At 45.6% G+C, this 25245-nt stretch overlaps 2 protein-coding genes across 2 annotated transcripts in view; one reads left to right on the top strand and one right to left on the bottom strand.

Moving 5' to 3' along the window:
• The window catches only part of SCAI (suppressor of cancer cell invasion), a 146548-nt gene extending 142555 nt beyond the window's left edge, over positions 1-3993 (bottom strand). Inside the window, exon 1 of the mRNA XM_044305478.1 lies at positions 3878-3993. The gene's annotated coding sequence lies outside the window, so the exon portion shown is untranslated. The remainder of the gene's footprint in view (positions 1-3877) is intronic.
• Positions 3994-18404: 14411 nt separating this feature from the next.
• Positions 18405-25245, top strand: part of RABEPK (Rab9 effector protein with kelch motifs) — a 72523-nt gene continuing 65682 nt past the window's right edge. Inside the window, exon 1 of the mRNA XM_044305199.1 lies at positions 18405-18458. The gene's annotated coding sequence lies outside the window, so the exon portion shown is untranslated. The remainder of the gene's footprint in view (positions 18459-25245) is intronic.

Here is a 25245-nt window from a genome sequence, read left to right as displayed (position 1 = left end):
TGTGAAAGTAGCCTTACAATGCCTATCCTTGTCTGCAAAACTAACAAGAATAGGACATGTTCTATCTTTTTTGCGGAACGGCCACGCGGACATACAGAAACGGAATGTACACGGAGTCATTTCCGGTTTTTTTGAGGACCCATCGTAGTGAATGGTTCTGCATACAGGCCGCAAAAAAAATAAAAATAAAAAAATATGCATTTGCATACAGGAGCCCTAAGGGAAAGATCTGTACTACTTCTGAGCTTTTGACCCACAACTGGTCTTAGCTCACTGTAACATACGGAAATAACTGAAGTGTGAACTGGGCCTTATCCATGTGGACAATGCAAAAGTCCAATACAAAAACTGAGAATTATACCACAGACTCTAGGTGACCAGGCCATCTGCTTCTTGGTTGATACGATTACATGGACGCACAGATTAAGATGGTCAGATGCACTGAAACCTTCCACTGGGATAACCTCCACCGGGCCACAAATTGTCTGGACCGTAAATATCCGATTACGACCAACATCCGAAAAATAGCGCACAGCAGATCACTTTTCCTGGATTGTTGGAAATCGTTCTTTTAGACGAAAAGACGTGACAAGGACAAGGCAGGCAATGCACTTCGAGACTGGTACATGGAAACCCATCGACCGAAGTACTTACACACAGTCCGAGGAATCCATCAGATTTCCCAAAGAACACTTAAAGGGAATCTGCCCCCCCATGATATCAGACTATTATCTGCAGTAGTCCTGTAAATAGAGTCCAGATCCCTATTTTTTTATTTATTTTCCTGCTGCCCACCGTTCCCCCGCTGACAGTGCTCGAAGCTGCGCTGAAATATACTGAGAGTGCAGAATGCGTGGTATACTTATTTTTGCTAATATATAGTAAGAAAAAAAATATATATCTACTGAGGTATATAGAGCCACCGAGGCTCTTTAGGCCTCCATCACATTCATGGGGGGGGGGGGGGGTTCCATGAACACATCTGTATGCACTGGCTTTCCGGGGCCATACAAAACGAGGAACTCGCAGCAGACAGGTTTACACAGCTCCCTCTGAGCTCAATATTCAATGAATGAGTTTGTATGCAGGGAGCTCCCCCTAGTGGCAGCTGCAAAAAACAACTTTTATATTCTATTCAAAAAAAAAAAAAAAAGCAACAGCAAATGCTCTAACATTAGAAAATATGCACCTGCACTGGAGAGGCATAATAGTTATAGTGGTTGCTGCTCCTATAAAGAAGAAATTTATCAAGAATAACATTTCACACGTAATATATCTGGGGTTTCTTCTAGAAGTCCAATATGGCAGGAAAAACAGATCTATATCAGCCATAGGATTTCGTTTACATTTAAAGGGGTTCTGCACTTTCATTTAACTGATGATCTATCCTCTGGATAGATCATCAGCTTCTGATCGGCAGGGGTCGGACACCAGGGACCCCCGCCAATCAGCTGTTTGAGAAGGCAGCGGCGGTCCAGCAGCGCCGTGGCCTTCTCACTGTTTACCGCAGGCCCAGGTGATGTCACGACTAGTATCAACTAGTGTGGGCGGGGCTAAGCTCCATTCAAGTGAACAGAGCTTAGCCCCGCCCAGGCCAGTGATACTAGTCGTGACATCACTGGGCCTGCGGTAAACAGTGAGAAGGCCGCGGCAGCTGCTGGAGCGCCGCTGCCTTCTCAAACAGCTGATCGGCGGGGTCCCGGGTGTCGGATCTGATGATCTATCCCAGGCATCCTCAAACTGCAGCCCTCCAGCTGTTGTAAAACTACAACTCCCACAATGCCCTGCTGTAGGCTGATACCTGTAGACTGTTCAGGCAAGCTGGGAGTTGTAGTTTTGCAACAGCTGGAGGGCCGCAGTTTGAGGAGGCCTGATCTATCCAGAGGATAGATCATCAGTTAAATGAAAGTGCAGAACCCCTTTAAGGCACTTTGTTATAAACTAAAGGAAATCTTTCGGGCCACAGAGGCCACGCTCCCTTCAGCTAAGCCCTGCCCTCATTTTTCATAAGTGGAGAGCTCAATGAAACAACAAAATAGTCAGTCGCTTTTAAGCAAAAATGTGACTTGTACAAAAATTGGCAATTTTTGTAGATTAGAAAACAGCGGTCCACAAATTCACCTGTCTCCCATTATGTGAAAATAGCCAAAGAATTTTGGGACTAATTACAGAAAACAATATCAACTTACACCCATTAACCACGGCACTACTGCAAACCACCAGGGATACACCCAATAACCACGGCACTACTCCAGACCACCAGGGATGCACATTTTACCACCTTAGACAACCTCATATACAATCATGATCTCCTTACCTAACCTATGGCCTCTTTCACACGTCGTGGACAACACACGCATCCATTGACTTTAATGTGTGCATTTAAGCATCAGTGGTTTTCCACACACCGTGGGTCTGTGGTGACACTATAGGAAGCATGCCCTATATTCCTTCATGCACATTATAGTCTATGGGTCTGTGAAAACCAGGGAAACAACACCATCCATGTTTGGTCCATGGTTTTCACGGATCGTTGCTCGGAGATGCTCTAGAAATAAATCTTCAGCCCAGCAGCGTCTGTGGAATACAGACAACATGTGGACTAGCCGCTGATCCTTCATGGATGACCCCCTGACCATCTTGTCATGGATGTCATCACGGACCTGGGGAAGATGCCTCCACAGTCAGTGGGTTCGGAAGGTGATCGGACAACCAATGACCTAGATACAGAATTGGGAAGCACTCGGGAAGGTGGGACTGTGGCTTACAATTATGAAGTGGCAACCTAAACCCTGTAACACAAGGCCTGTGGGTGCCCCGAAAAATGCCTCCCAAAACAGCTGTCATGACAACGCTGATAGGACTGCCACAGGTACCAGCGACTGTTCCAGCAGGGAATACATAAGCATGTAGGTACCTATGGACACCTACCACAAATGGAGAATAAAAGAAGTGGGGCAAAAATCTGTTGGAATTAAAGAAGCACATAGTTGGTAATAATACGGGGGCACTGTGGCCACTGCGAGTACCAAGGATTTATTATGGGCGCACACGGATGTGTGTATCATCTTGAACACCTAGCCCTTTGGCAAAAAATTCTACCTATACCCCAGGTCATGCCCTTTGACCTCTCCAACCTTATTTTCCCTTTACAAGTCCTCATGCACACCGCCAGTATGCATTTCAGTCGGCAAATTGCTCAATATGGATACCGTCCATGTCGCATCTGTATTTGGCGTCCAACTATAAGGCAAGGCTCGTGATCATCCATATGACTATCCTTCCAAACACGTCCGCAAACCGTGGCCCATTTAAAGAAAAACGCAGACCGCCTCCGTATTTCGCGGATCCAGAGACGGTTGTGTGCATGAGACCTAAACGCACGACGCGATTGGCGCAACACATTTCAGGAGCGATCCGAGGCACTTCCATGAAACGCGTCAGCTCATGGCGGCAGAATAGATCATCTATTTACATTTCAAAAGCGAACTGCGTACGATCGATACCAATATCGCTTAAAAATATAAATAAATACATAGGGCAAATCATACATCTCGGCCGCCATCCCATCCGGTACAATCCAGGTGCCGTATTCCCAGTTCTTCCGGCATAGACAATAGCCTCTTGTACACACTAGGCTTTGCGTTAGTATGTTGCGGTCGTGAACCTGGAGGGTGACAGGTGACATTGGGACCCTGTACAGGGCTGAACACAGAGGCACCAAGGTGCAACATACACATACACAGAGATACATAATTCATATACATTGTATCCATAGGGTCTAATGCATACAAATACACCGGCCATTAGAATGATAGCGAGGAGATAGAGTGAACCTCCGCCATTATCAGGCAGAGCAGACAGAATCGGTTCCTACCCGTTCTCCAAGCTACGTCCCGGCCTCCTGTCCCGTCGGCCCCGCTCCTGACCGCAGCTCCTCTCCACCACCACCAGCTGCTGCTACTGCTACAGCCGTGTTATGCTGCTCTCTGCAACCAAACCCGACCATCGTCAGGCCCGCCCCCCGGCGACACCCGATTGGTCAACGCTTGTCAGTTCAGGGAGGCAGCTGTCGCTGATTGGCAGAGACGCCTGTCCGTCGGGGTTGACTGGCCTCCCCTTTTGTTCGATTGACGGGATGTGAAAGTGGGATGAGCGGCCTCTTGCGGTAGGTCGAAGAAGGTGCAGGTGGAGCGGAGACCGTTATCAGGTCTACTGCTTGGAAGAGCGGGAAAATAAAGCTGTAGTGCACAGCGGGGAGCGTGAGCTCACTGTGTGGGGAGACGGGACGTATTTAAATAGGAAATGGAGTCAAAATGTCGGGTGTGGGAGGATATGGCGTTTATTGTTGGAATAAAAAGGGCAACCCTTTGACATGGCTGAGGCTACTGGCAGGGTCGTAGCTAAAGGCTCATGGGCCCTGGGGCAAGAGTTCAGCTTGGGCCCCCCTTCCCTCAAACCTTCCTGCTGCATGAGGCAAAAATTTAAACTGCACCCCCCCCCCCCCCCCTTCCCTCCATACCAAATTCTTAACCTAACCCTTTCTGTCCAGCCAGAGGTGTAAATTGCATCCACTTTCTATAATACCAGTGTCTTCTTATGTGGCACAAGGGTCTCTCCGGTAGCGACTGCTACCTCTGCACCCCCTATAGCTACGCCCCTGGCTACTGGCGTTTTGGCTTTCCGTTTGTGAGATCAGTTCAGGGCTCTCGCACATGGTCCAAAATGGATCAGTTTTGCCCTAATGCATTCTGAATGGAAAAGGATTCGCTCAGAATGCATCAGTTTGCCTCCGTTCCGTCTCCATTCCGCTTTGGAGGCGGATACCAAAACGTTGCTTGCAGCGTTTTAGTGTCCGTCTGACGAAACTGAGCCAAACGGATCTATCCTGGCACACAATGTAAGTCAATGGGGACTGATCCGTTTTCTCTGACACAATATGGCACAATAGAAAACAGATCCGTCCTCCATTGACTTTAAGTGGTGGTGAAGACGGATCCGTCTTGGCTATGTTAAAAATAATACAAACGGATTTGTTCTGAACAGATGCAGACAGTTGTATTATCTGGACGGATCCGTCTGTTCAGATCCATGATGGATCCGCACCAAACGCGAGTGTGAAATTAGCCTGAGAGATTGCTCCAGCTTCAAATCTGAAGCAGCATGCTGAGCCACGGGGGAACCAGTGAATCCCAGAGAGGTCAACCAAGAAATAGAACCAAGCTCGTTACATAAATACAGAACCAGAACCAAGCCCATTACATGAGTACAGGACCAGAACCACGCTCCTAACAAATACAGCACCAGAACCAAGCCCATTACATGAGTACAGGACCAAAACCAAGCTCGTTATATAAATACAGAACCAGAACCAAGCCTATTACATGAGTACAGGACCAGAACCAAGCTCCTAACATAAATACAGCACCAGCACCAAGCTCATTACATGACTACAGGACCAAAACCAAGCTCCTAACAAATACAGCACCAAAACCAAGCCCATTACATGAGTACAGGACCAGAACCAAGATCTTAATAGAAATACAGCAGCAGAACCAAGCCCATTACATGAGTACAGGACCAGAACCAAGCTCTTAACAGAAATACAGCACCAGAACCAAGCTCATTACAGGACCAAAACCAAGCTCCTAACATAAATACAGCACCAAAACCAAGCCCATTACATGCGTACAGGACCAGAACCAAGCTTCTAACAAATACAGAACCAAGCCCATTACATGAGTACATGACCAGAACCAAGCTCTCAACATAAATACAGCACCAGAACCAAGCCCAATACATGAGTACAGGACCAGAACCAAGCTCTCAACATAAATACAGCACCAGAACCAAGCCCATTACATGAGGACAGGACCAGAACCAAGCTCCTAACAAATTCAGCACCAGAACCAAGCTCATTGCATTAATACAGTGCCAGAACCAAGCTCCTAACATAAATACAGAACCAAGCTCCCAACATAAATACAGGACCATAACCAAGCTCATTGCATGAATACAGGACAAAGCTCATTATACAGGACCAACTGATTATATAAATACAGTGCCAGAACCAAGCTCATTATATAAATACAGTGCCAGAACCAAGCTCATTATGTAAATACAGTGCCAGAACCAAGCTCATTACATGAATACGGCACCAGAACCAAGCTCATTATGTAAATACAGTGCCAGAACCAAGCTCATTACATGAATACGGCACCAGAACCAAGCTCATTATATAAATACAGTGCCAGAACCAAGCTCATTATATAAATACAGTGCCAGAACCAAGCTCATTATGTAAATACAGTGCCAGAACCAAGCTCATTACATGAATACGGCACCAGAACCAAGCTCATTATGTAAATACAGTGCCAGAACCAAGCTCATTACATGAATACAGCACCAGAACCAAGCATATGACTAGGGATGAGCGAATCGACTTTGGATGAAACATCCGATGTCGATTCGCATAAAACTTCGTTCTGATACTGTACGGAGCAGGAGCTCCGTACAGTATTAGAATGTATTGGCTCAGATGAGCCGAAGTTTCTGCTTCGTGAAGTCTCGCGAGACTTTGCGCAATAACTTCAGAAATTAATTTGTACTGTAAAAAAAACATTTCCCAAACTCGGGTTCGGTTCCAAGTGGTTCACGCAGCCGACATCGTCTTCTTTCTTCTTCTTTCAGGACCTGCAAAAGGACCTTTGATGACGTGATCGCGCTCACCATGTGGTGAGCACGGTGACGTCAGCGCAGGTCCTGCTGGATGAAGATAGAAGGATCTTCTATCTTCATTCAGCAGGACCTGCACCTCACGCATTGCACCTGCGCAGAATTCTCGCCCGTGTGAAAGGGGCCTTACTGGGAAAAAGTAAAAAGAATGAATATCAGCCATCTCCCGGTTATAAGTCCCTTCCTTTTTCCCATATGCACACAATGTACACATCAATTAACAAAATAGTAAAACAGGTATTTCACAGCAGTGTGACAAGGCCAACACCAATAATATAGACACAAACTAGTACGTGCACCTCAAACAGCCCATATATACAGGCCTAATACAAAAATCGGTACTATACAACAAACAGAAAAAGATAAATGTGTCACGTTAGAACATTGACATCCTAAAAGTACATCTGAAAAATTGACAATGGAATGCGTGAGGGAATCCCACATGAAACAAAAAGCGTCAAGCCCGGGATTAGTCCGAAAATAGATGCCGCGCCTCAGGGTTATTAGTGAAGCTCCACAAAGATCCCCAGTGTCTGGTATACCTGGACATCGCTTCGTGGGTAAGGGCACTCATCTCCTCCAACCTACCTACTTGGCTCAATATGTTTAGCCAATGAGATATGGGAAGAGCTTTCTCCTGTTTCCAATATAAAGGGACCATACTCTGCAGATGACACCATATGTCTCTATAGGGTAATGTTCAATCTAGTTAGAGAGTCAGGGGAAACATTTAAAAATATGAGCGGGGTGATCTTTGGAGATCCAACACAAACTTGTATAATTTGGTCCACCTCAGCCCAGAATGGGACTATCAATGGACACTTCCACCATATGTGCATATACAGTCAGGTCCATATATATTGGGACATTATCACAATTCTAACATTTTTGGCTCTATACACCACCACAATGGATTTGAAATGAAACAAACAAGATGTGCTTTAACTGCAGACTGTCAGCTTTGATTTGAGGGTATTTACATCCAAATCAGGTGTATGAATTACAGCAGTTTGCATATGTGCCTCCCACTTGTTAGGGGACCAAAAGTAATGGGACAATTGGCTTATCAGCTGTTCCATGGCCAGGTGTGTGTTATTCCCTCATTATCCCAATTACAATAAGCAGATAAAAGTTCCAGAGTTAATTTCAAGTGTGCTATTTGCATTTGGAATCTGTTGCTGTCAACTCTCAAGATGAGATCCAAAGAGCTGTCACCATCAGTGAAGCAAGCCATCATTAGGCTGAAAAAACACAACAAACCCATCAGAGAGATAGCAAAAACATTAGGTGTGGCCAAAACAACTGTTTGGAACATTCTTAAAAAGAAGGAATGCATCGGTGAGCTCAGCAACATCAAAAGACCCGGAAGACAACAGAAAACAACGGTGCTGGATGACCAAAGAATTCTTTCCCTGGCGAAGAAAACAGCCTTCACAACAGTTGGCCAGATCAAGAACACTCTCCAGGAGGTAGGTGTATGTGTGTCAAAGTCAACAATGAAGAGAAGACTTCACCAGAGTGAATACAGAGGGTTCACCACAAGATGTAAACCATTGGTGAGCCTCAAAAACAGGAAGGCCAGATTAGAGTTTGTCAAACTACATCTAAAAAAGCCTTCACAGTTCTGGAACAACATCCTATGGACAGATGAGACCAAGATCAACTTGTACCAGAGTTATGGGAAGAGAAGAGTATGGAGAAGGAAAGGAACTGCTCATGATCCTAAGCATACCACCTCATCAGTGAAGCATGGTGGTGGTAGTGGTATGGCGTGGGCATGTATGGCTGCCAATGGAACTGGTTCTCTTGTATTTATTGATGATGTGACTGCTGACAAAAGCAGCAGGATAAATTCTGAAGTGTTTCGGGCAATATTATCTGCTCATATTCAGCCAAATGCTTCAGAACTCATTGGACGGTGCTTCACAGTGCAGATAGACAATGACCCAAAGCATACTGCAAAAGCAACCAAAGAGTTTTTTAAGGGAAAGAAGTGGAATGTTATGCAATGGCCAAGTCAATCGCCTGACCTGAATCCGATTGAGGATGCATTTTACTTGCTGAAGACAAAACTGAAGGGAAAATGCCCCAAGAACAAGCAGGAACTGAAGACAGTTGCAGTAGAGGCCTGGCAGAGCATCACCAGGGATGAAACACAGAGTCTGGTGATGTCTACGCGTTCCAGACTTCAGGCTATAATTGACTGCAAAGGATTTGCAACCAAAAATTAAAACGTGAAAGTTTGATTTATGATTATTATTCTGTCCCATTACTTTTGGCCCCTTAACAAGTGGGAGGCACATATGCAAACTGTTGTAATTCCTGCACCGTTCACCTGATTTGGATGTAAATACCCTCAAATTAAAGCGGAGTCTGCAGTTAAAGCACATCTTGTTTGTTTCATTTTAAATCCATTGTGGTGGTGTATAGAGCCAAAAATGTTAGAATTGTGTGGATGTCCCAATATTTATGGACCTGACTGTAAGAGCCAGTATCTGAATGACATCTCCAGCACAATGGAGGAATAAGCGGATTAATAGCATGTAGTACTACCGGTGTTTTGTACCATCTACTAACAATTTTGTAAAATGACTCTTGCATAGTAATACACCTTGACGGGCCACAAGCATTCCTGCATACCTCCGCAACCGTTTCTTCAGGTAATTTTAGGTTCAACTCCTTCTCCCATGCCTCTATATATGAGGGGACGGGTCCACCATCTGGACACACCAGTGAATTGTATAATGAGGAAATACATTTTGGAGGAAGAGAACGTTGCGCCGCCAGCTTTTCAAACCATAAAAGGTCCCTGTCCCAGGACTCAGAAAACCAGATACTTTTAAAATTGCGTTAAATTTGAGAGTAAGTGAGATGATCTATCCGAAGACCTGGGGTATTAAGACATAGAGTGTGTAGATCTGGTAACGTACCATCTACTAATATGTCTCCCAATCTGCAATTCTTTAATGCTCTCTGCTTATCCAACCACAACGTAGTAAATGGTTCTTTAAGCCCTAACATATCTCTCATACTTAGTAATGGTGAAGGATGCGCCCACAACTTGTGTGTACTATGAATGGATGTCCAGACCACCAACGGAGCCTTAGTTAGCAGGGGAATATTAGGAGGAAGTCGAATGCCCATTCCCACTCCCGTAAATGCCTGAGTGAATGAGAAGCCCACAATCTTCTCCTCAATCTGAACAGATGGCTTAGAGGAATAGCTCCAAAACCAGTCTAGCACCCTGGTAAGTTGAGTCGCTCTATACAAATTTTCCATGTCAGGAAACCGTATACCCCCATACCACTTAGGCTTAGCCATAGTGGAGTGTGCGACCCTACACATCCCATTCGCCCACGTGTATTTAAGAAAAAGACTCCTAAGTTGGGAAAAGAATGCTCTGGGCAAAAATATAGGTAATGTTTGGAATAGGTACAACACTTTCTGCATAATCATCATCTTTAGTAGGTTTACCCTACCCATCCATGAAAGGCATGGGATTTTCCAAGAGTGTATTGTATCCCGTATGTTGCTGAGTGTAATGTAGTTCAAAGCATACCAACTATCCGGGTTCGGGGAAATTTGTAAGCCTAAATATTTTATATAGTTACTTGACTAAGGAAAGTCAGCGGCCGCTCGGGGTCTGGTTATCATTGCCCTAGGACAGGAAATATTCAATGCTGTCGATTTAGATGGGTTTATTTTGAAATTCGATATCGAATGAAACTCCCCAAATAACTGCAAAAGAATAGGGAATGAGGTGTCCGGATTGGAAGTTATGACCAACAAATCATCTGCATACGCAGCCGTTTTGTGACAATGGCCCCCAACCGTGACACCCTTAATTTCTGAGCATTGCCCAAGGCCTCTTTTACAGGAGCGTGACGGATTAGGTCTGGGTGCGTTCAGGGTGCGTTCAGTGAAACTCGCGCCATTTTGCAAGCAAGTTAAGTCAGTTTTGTCTGTGATTGTGTTCAGTTCAGTTTTTTTCCGAGTGGGTGCAATGCGTTTTGGTGCGTTTTTCATGTGCGTGATAAAACAACTGAAGGTTTACTAACAACATCTCCTAGCAACCATCAGTGAAAAATGCATTGCATCCGCACTTGCTTCCGGGTGCAATGCGTTTTTGACTGAAGCCCCATTCACTTCTATGGGGCCAGGGCTGCATGAAAAACGCAGAATATAGAACATGCTTCGTTTTTCACACAACGCAGAACTGATGCGTTCACATCATGCATTGCACCCGCGCGGAAAACTCGCTTGTATGAAAGAGGCCTAATACTTTGAATTAGTGTCTCCATGGTAAGGACAAATAAGAGCGGAGAAAGTGGACAACCCTGTCGCGTCCCATTAGTAATCCTAAAATGAGAGGACAAGGTTCTGTTAATCCTGATTGCGGCAGACGGGTCTGTATAAAGGGCAAATAATGCAGTTATTAAGGGGGCAGGAAAATTAAATGCTTCTAATATTTTCCTCATATGTACCCAATCTATTCTGTCAAAGGCTTTTTCTGCATCGGTGGACAACAAAGCCAGAGGGACACGTTTAGTTTTTGGATACTGAATCAGCTGCAGAACCCGCAAAGTATTATCCTTCCCCTCCCTCCTCTTCACAAAGCCAACCTGTTCCCAATTAACCAAGGAAGGAAGTAGATGTTGTATCCTATTGGCCATCATTTTGGCATACAGCTTGATGTCAACATTTAGCAAAGAAATAGGTCTATAACGGCTACACAACTTGGCATCCTTTCCTTCCTTGGGTAAAACCATAAATTGGGCTGCTAATGAGTGTGGGGGAAAGGCACCATCTCTGGCTGCTGAATGGAAAGCCCACAGCAGATCAGGAGAGAACACGTCCGAGAACGTTTTATAATAAGTTATTGAGAAACCATCAGGGCCCGGGCTTTTACCCGAGGGAGTGCCTTTCAAGGCCGTATAAGTTCCTGTAAGGTGAAGGGAGTCACAAGCTGATCACTCTGAGAGACAGACAGTGACGATCAGGGCTGGTGCAAGGATTTTTGCCACCCTAGGCAAAAGCTAATTTTGCCACCCCCTTGACTCCGCTCATTGACCACACCCTTTTACCCGCCCCTTTTTCAGCCACCTATTGCATGCAACATTTAACTATGGTTGTGTACCCTGTGCCAGTCTATGGTCATATACCCTGTGCCAGTCTGACTATGGTCATGTATATATAATATCCAGCCATTGTCTGCCACCTAGTACCATCCCAGTGATGCCAATCATTCTGCGCTGTTCAGCAGGTTGGCACACCAAACACGAGCAGTGCCACTTATTCACTGCCAGGCGCTATTCAGCCACTGTCTGAAATCCTGTGCCACCATGGCAACATAAAACAGTATGCTGCCTTGTGCCCTCTGCCAGTCTGGCACTGTCCTGCACCCTGTACCATTCATAGCCCTTTAGACAGTCTGTGCCACCTATTAGGCTCCATGTGCCACTGCTGGGCACCCTGTGCCAGTCAGAATCTATGGCCCCTAGTCAAGCAGCAGGTGTGCCCTGACCCCTGTACACAAGTGTGTGCCACCCTGCTGCCAGTCACTGTCCTGCAGCCTCTGACACCCAAGTGCAGGTTCTCAGAGTGCGGTTGCCAGGGGTGCTCACCAGGTTCTGCTCCTCGCTGTGCTCCAGGTCCACATTGCCTTGGCTCTTGTCAAGATCATGTGTCTTCGGCGCGTGATCCCGCGAGACCCACCTCTCAAGGATTTTTGTCAACACAAGCGAATCTACATTTTTGCACCCCCCCCCAATCATTTCACATTTCTGCCCCTCGTGATTCATGTCCATTTCTTGCCCCCCCATCATTTCACATTTCTGCCCTTCATGATTCATGTCCATTTCTTACCTCCCCCATCGATTCACATTTCTGCCCCTCATGATTCATGTCCATTTCTTGCCCCCCCATGTGCTAATATCATAGTGCCATCCTCTCCCCCTGCCCCCTAATGTGCCAGGATCAAGTGCCTCTCTCCTCCCCCCTCCATGGGCAGTAAGGTAACAGTCCGGTATTTAAAAAAAAAAAAAAAACTTTCAGTAAAGTTTCTCCTGGGATTCAAACTCACAACCTTTCACATCAGAGGCAAGGCATTTACCCACACAGCTATGAGAGCAGTATAGCCAGTTACTTAAAAAAAAAAAGTAAAGTAACAGTCCGGTATTTTATTAAAAAAAAAAAAAAAAACACTTTCAGTAAAGTTTCTCCTGGGATTCAAACTCACAACCTTTCACATCAGAGGCAAGGCATATACCCACACAGCTATGAGAGCTGTATAGCCAATTACTTAAAAAATAACTTTGATACCTAGTGTACATGACAGCTGCCCCAGTACACTGTGTATGGATGTAGCAGAGCTGGGTGTGTTGGGGCAGCTGTCATGTGTATGGATGTACACTAGTATCAAAGTTGCCTACAGTAGAAGTCTTATATATTTTTTTTATTTTTTTTAAAAGTTATTGGCAATACAGCTTTCATAGCTGTGTGGGTAAGTGCCTTGCCTCTGATGTGAAAGGTCGTGAGTTCGAATCCCAGGAGAAACTTTTTAAAAAGACAGGCTGAATAAGATTTAAATACACCAAGGTAGGGAGTTCAAAAGAGTGTCTATCGGGTAAAACTGTTCAAATTGGGTAGCTATACTCTGTGTTTAAGTAGTCGGCCCTCCTGACTGCATACGGATTTCTCTCATGAATGTTTGGTCCTGTCTGCGCTTCGCCATTAGGGCCAATAACTTGGACCCCCTGTTACCATGAAGGTAAACCCTGTGTTTGGCATACATGTAAGTCTTGGAGGCCCTAAAGTTCAGCAAATGGTTTAACTTCTCCCTCAGAGTCGTGAGTTCGGCTAAGTCCCTCAACGCTAGCGAATATTTGTGTCTCTGCTCTAATTTGGTGATGGAGGACAGTGTGTCATCTATATATTTTTGCCTTTGCTTCTTAACATAAGTCCCAATGCAGTACGTAGCTCTGCAGGGTGAGCGATGGTGAGGTCACAGGGGTAGTTACGAACCAAGGGTGTACTAACAGTTTTTCATATACCCTGGGCAGTCGTACAGCAGTGATGGAGAGGCTGGCATATGGATCCTCTGGGGCACTCTCTGTGTATAGGGACCAGGCCGGGTGGTAGGTGAGGTGCCCTGGGTGTTTTTAATGTGCCGGTGGCAAGATCCCTTTAAGTTTGTGACGCCAGTGCCGGTAACGGTGGCACACCGATTTATTGTAGTAATAATTGAGGAACACAAGTTGCAATAAACCAGAACTTCCTTTTACTGAAACAGTTCAACTATTTACAGTCTTTAGTTGGTTCCTGATGTCAAAAGGTTGAATACATAGAAACATAGAATGTGTCGGCAGATAAGAACCATTTGGCCCATCTAGTCTGCCCAATATATCTGAATCCTATGAATAGCCCCGGCCCTATCTTATATGAAGGATGGCCTTATGCCTATCCCATGCATGCTTAAACTCCTTCACTGTATTTGCAGCTACCACTTCTGCAGGAAGGCTATTCCATGCATCCACTACCCTCTCAGTAAAGTAATACTTCCTTATATTACTTTTAAACCTTTGCCCCTCTAATTTAAAACTGTGTCCTCTTGTGGCAGTTTTTCTTCTTTTAAATATGCTCTCCTCCTTTACCGAGTTGATTCCCTTTATGTATTTAAAAGTTTCTATCATATCCCCTCGGTCTCTTCTTTCTTCCAAGCTATACATATTAAGGTCTTTTAACCTTTCCTGGTAAGTTTTATCCTGCAATCCATGTACTAGTTTAGTAGCTCTTCTCTGAACTCTCTCTAGAGTATCTATATCCTTCTGGAGATATGGCCTCCAGTACTGCGCACAATACTCCAAGTGAGGTCTCACTAGTGATCTGTACAGCGGCATAAGCACCTCCCTCTTTCTACTGCTTATACCTCTCCCTATACATCCAAGCATTCTGCTTGCATTTCGTGCTGCTTTATTACATGGCAGGCTTTATACAAAACGGCAGGCAAAGTCTTTGCAAGATACTCAGAGGGCATAAACACTTACAGATCAGCCTGCACTTTTCCTCAGGTCCTGTCTGGGTTACTCCAAGGCCCGTATGCCCTATTGCTGGCTTTATCCTTGGGTAGGGAAAACCTTCCTCTGGTATATGTCTCCTTGCTATAGAATATTCTTCTGCCCTTAAGCTCTCTGCTTGGCTGGAATAAACTTGGCTCTGCACTGTGACTTTTTATAGGAACTTGGTTTCTCAGGAGGCAAACTCTTCCCCTGGTAGCAAGCTAGGAGCCTGGGCTATCTAGCTGCATGTCAGAAGCTGCTCCTCAGCTCTCCTCTGGCTAAAGTCCACACTCACTTCTGACTACTACTACTCTAGACCCCTCCTTTCCTGTCCTGAACCTGACAATATATACTAGGGGTTCCCTAGCTCCCTCTGCTGTCTAGGAGGAGGAACTACCCCTAACAGGCCTGGTACAGGAGATACACAGGAAAAACACATAAAAACATCATATAAAATACAATGACCCTGTTCCACAGGAGGTGGAGAACAACGTGGCCCAATTGACCCTTGTGTAGTGTCCACATTTACCTAGTGGGACACTACACCAAGAGCTATCAGTTCGCCTCGTATAACAGCCTTATGAGCTGCCCATAACACGGAGGAGGATATCTGAGGAGTAGCGTTCTCCCGAAAATAAGTAGAGATCGCCTCAGCTATCCTCGCCTTATGCGGGGTTGATTTCAGCAGTGCATCATTCAGACGCCACGTGAAGGATCGCGACATGTAAAATACTAACTGGGGCATGGTCAGAGATGACTATAGTGTCTATAGAGGAATGCGCCATATTAGGTAGAAATTCTGAGGGGATAAACAGATAGTCCAATCTTTGGTAAGATTTGTGTGCTTGAGAATAGTAGGTATAGTCAGGGGCGTAGCTATAGGGGGTGCAGAGGTAGCAGTCGTTACCGGGCCCAGGAGCCTGAGGGGGCCCAAAGACCCTTGGGCCACATAAGAAGACACCAGTATTATAGAAAGTGCATGCTGGTCAAGTTACACCTCTGGGTTACACCTCTGGCTGGAGGGAAGGGGTTAGGTCAAGAATTTGACATCGAGGAGTGCTGTTTCAATTTTTGCCTCAGGAAGCACAAAGGCTATGTGCTCCCCTGCTCCTGGCCACAAATCACTGAAGGAAGGGGGGCCCAAGCTGAACTCTCACGCCAGGGCCCATGAGCCTTCAGCTACGCCCCTGGGTATAGTCTCTATCCTGTGGATGTGTTATCTGCCAAGTATCTTGCAGCCACATCGAGGCCAAAGATTTTTTTAGAGTAAGAAGTTTCCTCTGTGAGATACTCAAACGTTTCGATGTAGAATCTATTGTGGGTTCTAATACCAAGTTAAGATCCCCACCTACCACTAACATACCCGTCCCAAAGGATTTTACCTTTCCCAACATGTTGGAGAGCCAAGTCACCTGATTGGAATCCGGGGCATATAAACCTGCGATGGTAACTGGTGTATTCGCTATCAAACCTTTTAGGAATAGGAACCTTCCATCCGGATCCACCAGACTAGCATGTAGTGTAAATGTAACATTTTTCTTTATTGTAATGGTTACACCTCTGGATCTAGATTCACTGCAACGGGAGTGGAACCATTGCACAAAATATTTCTGTGGCAAAGCAGGACTCTTACCGGACCTAAAATGAGTCTCTTGTATGATCGCCACCTCTGCTTGCAGTGATCGGAGATGTTGGAAATCCCCACGCAGTCCATGTCACAATCTTAATAGTACTCATATAACCAAGAAACAAATAAAACAATTAAAGGAGAACAACAACAGAAGAGATAAACTCAAGTGAAAGAGAAAAATAACTAGAAAGAATGTCCCAGTAGATTGCAATGTCACGGCAAGAGGAAGTGGACCCCCATGCCCCAACATTACAAATAATAACACTAACATCATCATATACTAGATGAAGTAAAGAACAATACAGGTCAACAATTGTACCAGACTCAGGCCCTGAGATGTACCAGAATGGCAACCTTCACCAATTTGTGAGTCGTGTGCCATCTCCGTGCCTGAGACGGAAGACAACAACCTCCCCTAGAGGTGTAAATAATCTGCAAACCAGGGAGGAGGCCATAAAGGGCAACCCTCAATGCAAAGAGGGCAATAAAGTGAAAGCGCTACACCACTTCAGTCCTCCACAGTAGGGCATCTCTTATGAGGTTGACATCCTTTAGCACGTTTCCATGGAGTCGCCTCAGGAAGATCCGTTAAGTCCTTGATTTGCAGCCAAGACGAAATCTCCGACACTGGCGTTGCATATAGGAAGTAAGTTGTCTGGCTTCCTGATGAATTTAGTGGAACCCTGAATAACAAAGGAGAGTCCAAAAGGAAATAGCCACCGGTATCTGATTCCCTTTACACGTAAGGCGTCGGTGACCGGTTTCAACTGCCTCCTCTTATTCAGCGTGACCGGGGATAGATCCTGAAAAAAGGAGATTTTTATGCCTTCAAACAATATTTCCCTTGTTTCCCTAGCGGCCTGTAAGATTGCGTCTCTGTGGTGGGAAAGGAGGACTCTGCAAATAATATCTCTAGGAGGTTCTCCGTCTTTGGGTTTGGGCCGTAGTGCTCTGTGTGTCCTTCCTTTCCAATGTCAGATCTTTAGCTGTATCTGGATCCAAGAGGGGTCTCAGGATGGAACAAGTAATGTCCATTATGGTAGAGTCAGTTGATATTTTGGGGACTTCTTTAATCCTGAGGTTGTTTCTCCTACCTCTATTGCCCTGATCTTCTATATAACCTAGGAGGTTGTTCATTCTAGCTTGACAAGTTTGCAGGGCGAGTGAAGTGGCCCCTCCAAATGACAATAAAGAATCTTGATTTTCTTCCAAGCGTTCTACCCTCCCTCCAATGTCTCTTATATTCTGTTTGATATCTGAAAGGTCTGCTAGAACTGGCTGAAGAGCTGATTCAATTATTTTTTGGAAAGCTTTCTGGGTGGTGACCAGTTGCAGATCTTTTGAAAGCGGCCGTTCTCCCCCAGCGCTTTCAGCATCAGAAGACTCTAAAGTGTCCGGAGCCGTAACACCAGCGGTGTGAGATTACTGAGACAGCTTGGACTGAGGGTGGGCTTTATGCAAGAACCTCTCCATGTCTGGCTGCAATTTTGTCTGTTTAGAGACGGACGATACCTCTGATTTACCAACTTTGACCATATTGGAGGATAGTGCAGAAATGGCCAGTATATGAATACGGATGGGGTGGGATACACTTCTCTCCTACAGCTGTAGTTCTAAGGGAGCATTAGATTTAAAGAGCAAAAAGACAACCGAGGGGTGAGTGAGGCAGCCTGGGCAGGCATTGGTTAATAGAGGACTATCCCTTTAAGGTGGTGTTCCCCTGGCAGATGTACATGACTTCTGCAGTCCTAAAATACGCTCAGATCAGAGGAGTGCTGTATGTGGTGTCCTTCAGGTCTCCCTCTGGACAGCAGCTTACTCACGAGAGGAGCAGGCGTAGTCCCTTCTCACCGGCCGAAGACGTCAGGGCCCTCTTCCAGCCCTATCCACAAGGCATGACGGGGCCGACTCGGCAGAGGAGCGGGGGGGGGGGGCGATCGAGTGGCATCTAGGAGCAGCAGGTGCCCTCACTGCAGACGAGAGCCAAAGAAGCACGGGTCCCCATCGCCAGGTCGCAATGCGTATGCAACCCACAGGTGAGGCCAGGTGGCGGCAGGCCTCACGGTTTTTCAGGGCCCCAGACCTCCGCAGAACCCCCTGAACGTATCCGCCGATTGCAGACAGTAAACCGGGCTAGGATATATGCCTGTCAGGTAGGTGACACAGGCCGTTCGGGAGCGATGGCACTGGATGAGCGTCCCTATGCTGGAGCTCACTAGGAAGCTGTCCTCCCTGCTCCAACACAAACCTTTTTGAACTGCTGCATAGCTTAACAGTTCTTTGGCATGGAGATCTTGTATGTGCATTGCCTGGGTTTGTGTACTGTTTAAGGGCCAACTCACACAACTTATTTTGAAAAACACACTTAAAAAAAAAAATCTGCTTTTTTGGACGGAGCTGATACAGCTTTTTGAATCACTTTTTTTTAACCAATGGGTTCAATACAAAGCAGAATTTTCAGCTTGATGTTTTTTGAAGCAGATATGTGCCCCAAAAAAGTACTGAAAATGCACACAAAACACTTGGACTTACTTGGAGCTGTTTTTTCCCGCTTTGGGGCGTTTTTTGGAGCAGATTTTGAGGCAGAAACTCTCCAAAAATCAGCACCAAAAAACTGTGTGAACTGGCCCTAAATGTTGACTGTGTTCTGTAGGAGTATGGTATGTGTGCTGTGCACTGTATAGAAGATGAATAGGTGTTGTGTGTGTGTTTTATCTGTATTTTCTGGATGCTGTATTGATGCCTGGGTGGTACCAAAGTACACGTCCGAACAGGCAGCTATGCAATTTGGGACAGCCCTGTAGGAACCTGTTATAGCAGTTGGTGTGGAACCACCCCGTCAACCAATGCCTAAGGGCATTATCCTGACAGCCCCCTAGTTTTCCTCCTTAAGGCCCCATTCACACGTCCGCAATTTCGTGGAACAGAATTGAGGCCCAATTCATTTCTATAGGGCCGCATTTCCGAAAAAAATAGAACTTGTCCTATTCTTGTCCGCAATTGCGGAGAAGAATAGGCATATCCTATTAGTGCCAGCTATGTGCGGTCCGCAAATTGCGGAACGCACCTTGCCGGTGTCCGTGTTTTGCGGATCTGCAAAACACGTTGCGGATGTGTGAATGGACCCTAACCCCTATACAGGGATCTGGACTTTGCTGCAGGGGAACCACCAGGCTGCTACTTCCTTAGGCCTCTTTCACACTACCGTATGGCTATTTCAGTGTTTTGCGGTCCGTTTTTCACGTATCCGTTGTTTCGTTTCCGTATGGCATATACAGTAATTACATCGAAAAAATTGATCTGGGCATAACATTTTCAATAGATGGTTCCGCAAAATCGGAACGGATACGGAAGACATACGGATGCATTTCCGTATGTGTTCAGTTTTTTTGCAGACCTATTCACTTGAATGGAGCCACGGAACGTGATTTGCAGGCAATAGGACATGGTCTATCTTTCAACAGAACGGAAAACCAGAAACGGAATGCATACGGAGTACATTCCGTTTTTTTCTTTGCGGAACCATTGAAATGAATGGTACCTTATGCGTAACGCAAAAAACAGCCCACAAAACGGGGGGGGGGGGGGGGTAGTGTGAAAGAGGCCTAAGTAGGCACTACATGATTGACAGCTGAGCCAAGGAGGGGATTCAGAGACAGCAATGCAGTGCATCAAGGGGTCACGCAAAATCATAGTCAGGGACCGGACGAGTTTAGGGCAGGCAGAGTACGTGCAATACAGCAAATGGTCCAAGGTCATGGCAGGTAGCAGTGGTCAATACGGAGGTCAGGCATTGGAGGGTCACAACAAAGGTCTATTAGAAGACAATCCCCTTTGTTGCTGATCTGGAGTTAAGCACTTGACAGCCAGTCCTAATTTTATTTTGGTTGACAGGGCCAGGTATGAAGACATATTCACTGCCTGGCCCTGTCAAAGTGCAGAGGGCACAGCAGCTGCAGAGAAAGCAGAGCCTCTAGGTGTAACGGCAACGCCCCTGTTGCTCCTAGAGGCTCATTTGCATATATTAAAACAATATTTTTCTCAGCAGTGCGGGCACATAGGAACATGGGACCAACATAGATGCCTTCAGCCAAGCTCACATGCAACAGGTTAGCCAGTGTCATAGGTACAAGTCTGCTGACAGATGTCCTTTAGGCTACATGCACACAATCGTATGTGGTTTGTGGTCCGCAAAAACAAAACAGGATTACGTCCATATGGTGGATCGCTTATTTTTTTTTTTGCAGATCCATTGTAATAATGCCTATCCTTGTCCGCAAAACAGACAATAAAAGAATAGGACATGCTCTATCATTTTTTTCTTGTGAGGCTACAGAACGGACATACGGATGCGGATAGTACACAAGGTGCTGTCAGCATTTTTTTGCAGACCCATTGAAATGAACGGGTCCGCATCCTAGCTGCAAAAAAAAAAAAAAAAAAAAAAAAAAAGAGACACGGAAACAAAATACGTTGGTGTGCATGTAGCCTTAAAGGCGTTGTCCAAAGTTTTTTCTTCTTTCACCGCAGAGGCAGCACCCTGTATGCACACGGGTTGTGTCCGGCATTGCAGTTCATCCCTCTCCACCTGCATGAGGGTGGGCTGTAATGCCAGACACTGCCCCTTCTTCCCGAACCTGGACAAACCCTTAAAAATTCATACCCAAATAACCAATGACACTGGCTTACAGACCGACATACTTTATTTCCAATATTTTATCTAGAAGTGTCTTTTATGGTTACTTTATTAAAATACAAGATATCTGGAAGGGAAAATAACTAAGATCAGTACAATTATTCAAATGTACAACTCCAAAAGCTGCAATTTCAGTGAATTAATAAAAATAAAAAATAAAAATAAAGAAAATAAAAATTGCAGCCCTTGACAAAGTTTTACTTTTTTCATTTATATATTTGCTTTAAAACATATTTCTTAAGGGAGAATTACATTTCTGCCCACACAACACAAGGCATTTACAATGAGACCTGTCATAACTTTGCTGCTGAAACTTACAGTTTGACTTAACACATAGAAGACTATGGAGGAGTAAGAAAAAGGTGGGGGAGGGGGTGATCAGATTCACATTTCAAATCCATTTCACTACCTTAGAGATTGGTTATAGATATTTACAGCTTTAAGTGGTTCTCCGGGAATAATGACTTCAGTGGTGATGTGCTGCTTGTGGCCACATCACCACTGAAGCCAGTTACTGGCTGCAGCAGAGCACGTGATGAGGTCCATGCACCTCGGGATGTAAACAAACAGTCTGGGGACCAGAACATGGACATGGGGGAACTAATCTCTCTTTACAGAGGCAGGCATTAAAGAGGACCTTTCACTCGTATACAAACTAAAAACTAACTATACCTGTGGGCAGAGCGGCGCCCAGGGGTCCCCCTGCACTTACTAGTATGCCTGGGCGCCGCTCCGTTCGCCCGGTATAGGCTCCGGTGTCTCAGCGCCGTCTGTTGTATTGGACTGATTTTTTGTAGGAGGTGTGTCCCTTGCTGCAGTGCTGGCCAATCGCAGCACACAGCTCATAGACTGGCTATGAGCTGTGCGCTGCGATTGGCCAGTGCTGCAGCAAGGGACACGCCTCCTACAAAAAAATCAGTCCAATACAACAGACAGAGCTGAGACACCGGAGCCTATACCGGGCGAACGGAGCGGCGCCCAGGCATACTAGTAAGTGCAGGGGGACCCTTGGGCGCCGCTCTGCCCACAGATAGATAGTTTTTAGTTTGTATACTAGTGAAAAGTCCTCTTTAAATAAAAAAAGTCATTATTCCCTGAGAACCCCTTTAAAAATTAAAGGAGGTATTCCTATCACATACAATGGGGCCATATTGCTAAGATATGCCCCCATTGTCTGATAGGCGCCTACAAGGAGAACAGAGCGGAGAGAGCTGTGGCTGGAGGACCTCGTGTTTCCCGGGGTCCGTCCACCACCAAACGCTGCTTCCATACAAGTGAATTGGAGCGCACCGCGCATGCGTGGCCCCTACTCCCATTCATTTTTATGGGGCAGATGGAAATAACCGAGCCAGCGTTTGGCTATTTTTGGCAGCCCCATTGAAATAAATGGAAGGCTAATTTCCCAGCTCCGTTCTTGTTGTAGGTGCGGGTCCCAGACGAGGACGTATCCTGGCGATATGCCCCCATTGTATGTGATGGAAAAAAAACCTTTAAAAGAGCCACCAGAGACTAGATTATAGTCAGAGCGAACCTGCAGAGTCCACACTTTCCCCATAGGGATGTTAGAGGAGACAATGATTGGACAGGTTGGTCTGACAGGAGACAATCCACCACCAGAGGTGTCTTGCAGTGGTTTTCTCCTCTCTTGCCTCTAAAATCACATCCATGTTCGGTCAAACTGAACAAGCACGTCTATGGGGCAGTTGGGAGGAAAAGCCATTGAAGGTGTATGGGCACCATCATCAATTCATAATGTGGGGCTCAGCCCCCCAATATATACATGCAATAAAAAGAGGACGATAACTAAATCTATTAGAGTACATGGCATTAAAAGGGTTGTCCCATCTTGGACATTGCGGTCATATCACTAGGATATGCCCCCAAATGTCTCATAGGGGTGGGTCCTACCTCTGGGGAACTGCACCTTTCCTTAGAACGGAGTCCTCAAAGCACAGGAGGGTGCTCTGCATATGGGTGGCCTCCCTCCATTTCTATGGGACTCCCGAAAATAGCCGAGCAGCACACTTGGCTATTTTCAGAAGTCCCATTGAAATGAATGGGAAGCGCACCATCCATTTACTTCTATGGGGCTTATGGAATCAGCCGAGCACAGCCATTTTCGGCAGTCCCATAGAAATGAATGGAGGGTGGACGCGCATGCACAGTGTGCACTCCGTTCTAAGCATAGGTGCAGGTCCCAGAGGTGGGACTTGAACCTATCAGACATTGGGGGCATATACTAGCCATATAACTCCAATGTTTATATGCCCCCAATGTCCACACCTGCCGTCCACATTTGTATACATGTACCTGCAGCTCTGCCTAAATAGGTTGTACGATTAGGATAAGGGGCCATTTTATTTCCCTTGATACAGCACAACTCTTGTCCATGAGCCATGCCTGGTACTACAGCTTAACGCCACTGAAATGGAGCAGACGTACCATACCAGACACTAACATTGGAAGCAGGGAGGGAAAGGATACTCACCTCCTCCCATCTTCTCTTATCACTCACCACTGCAGGCTGCCAGCAGTTTCCCAAGGACAGCACCGCACATTGTATAGTGGCAGTTATTGGTATTGCAGCTCAGCCCCATTAACTTGAGTGGGGCTGAGCTGCAACTAGTCCATGCGAGTGACGTAAAGTGATGTCAGAGGGTGCGGCGCTCAAAGACTAACAGCTGATCAGTGGGGGGTCCTGGGTGACGCACCACCGCATATCTGATTCTGACCTATCCTGGATCTTTTCCTGGATAACCCCTTTAAGATGTAGAAATAAGCACAGAACCTATTTAAAATTCATATGCATCTGACGAGTCTGAAAAGTACTAAAGTGAAGGGTTAAAAATGATATATACACAACTGTGGGTTGGGTTGTCGTTTTATTATGGCGATCAGAAGCTAAGTGCAAATTATAATATTGCTAATATATAAAAAAAAAAAAAAATATATATGTTAGGTTATCAATCATTTCACTAGTCATCTCACCCAAACTTTTATGTTATTCTGCGATTTTTAAGGCTTGGTGGCATCTTTAGCATTTGCGATCTAAGGCTACTTTCACACCTGCGTTAGGTGCGGATCTGCCTGGTATCTGCACAGACGGATCCGCACCTATAATGATGCAAACGCTTGTATCCGTTCAGAACGGTTCCGTTTGCATTACCATAAACAAAAAAAAATAAAAATTATTTTTTATTTTTTGGGGTTCATGATAAATGCAAACTGATCAGTTTTGACTTACAATGAAAGTCAATGGGAGGCGGATCCGTTTTCAATTGCACCATATTGTGTCAGTGAAAACGGATCCATCCCCTGCGACTTACATTGTTAGGTCAGGACGGATCCGTTTGGCTCCACATCGTCAGGCGGACATCAAAACGCTGCAAGCAGCGTTTTGGTGTCCGCCTCCAGAGCGGAATGGAGCCAAACTGATGCATTCTGAACGGATCCTTATCCATTCAGAATGCATTGGGGCTGAACTGATCTGTTTTGGGCCGCTTGTGAGAGCCCTGAAATGGATCTCACAAGCGGACCCAGAGACGCTAGTGTGAAAGTAGCCTAAGGCCACATTCAATGGTGGCATGCAAGAGGCCAGGATCTGCGTTTTGCAGTGCTGCTTGAGTCCGCTCCATTTCATGAGTATTCCTTCACAACGGTAACGGATGGAAGATCAGCAGCAAACGAAAGTGTAATATATATAAAATCCAGACTTAAAGCGCCAGAGACATATAAATGTTAGTTTTGTAAACGGCCACTTATGACTAACTATTTGGCACAATATAGTCATCATGAAAGGTTAGCAGTCTTTTCCTGCACAGCAGCGCCATACACATAAAAGGGTCTGGCTGCCAGGCGGGTGGCCGGGTGCACCTCAGTACTGCATGCCCTTCATTCTCAGGATTAGTGGGGAACCCAAAGATCAGACCCTACACCCCTCCCACTGATTACAAAATGATGGAATGTCATAACAATATGCCATTGCATTATAATTATTATACCTCTTTAACTTCAAAGGGTTTCTGTCACCCCAATTCTCGCTATTAAACAGGCTGACATTATAGATGTGAAAAAGTCACCCGAATTTAACTCTGCATTTCTTTTTTATTTAAGTGTGCCCCCGTTTT

Source organism: Bufo gargarizans, chromosome 9 (assembly GCF_014858855.1).
Source record: "Bufo gargarizans isolate SCDJY-AF-19 chromosome 9, ASM1485885v1, whole genome shotgun sequence".
Classification (NCBI taxonomy): Eukaryota; Metazoa; Chordata; class Amphibia; order Anura; family Bufonidae; genus Bufo; species Bufo gargarizans.
Note: the sequence above shows the minus strand (reverse complement) of the source record. Positions and strands in the feature narration are given on the sequence as shown.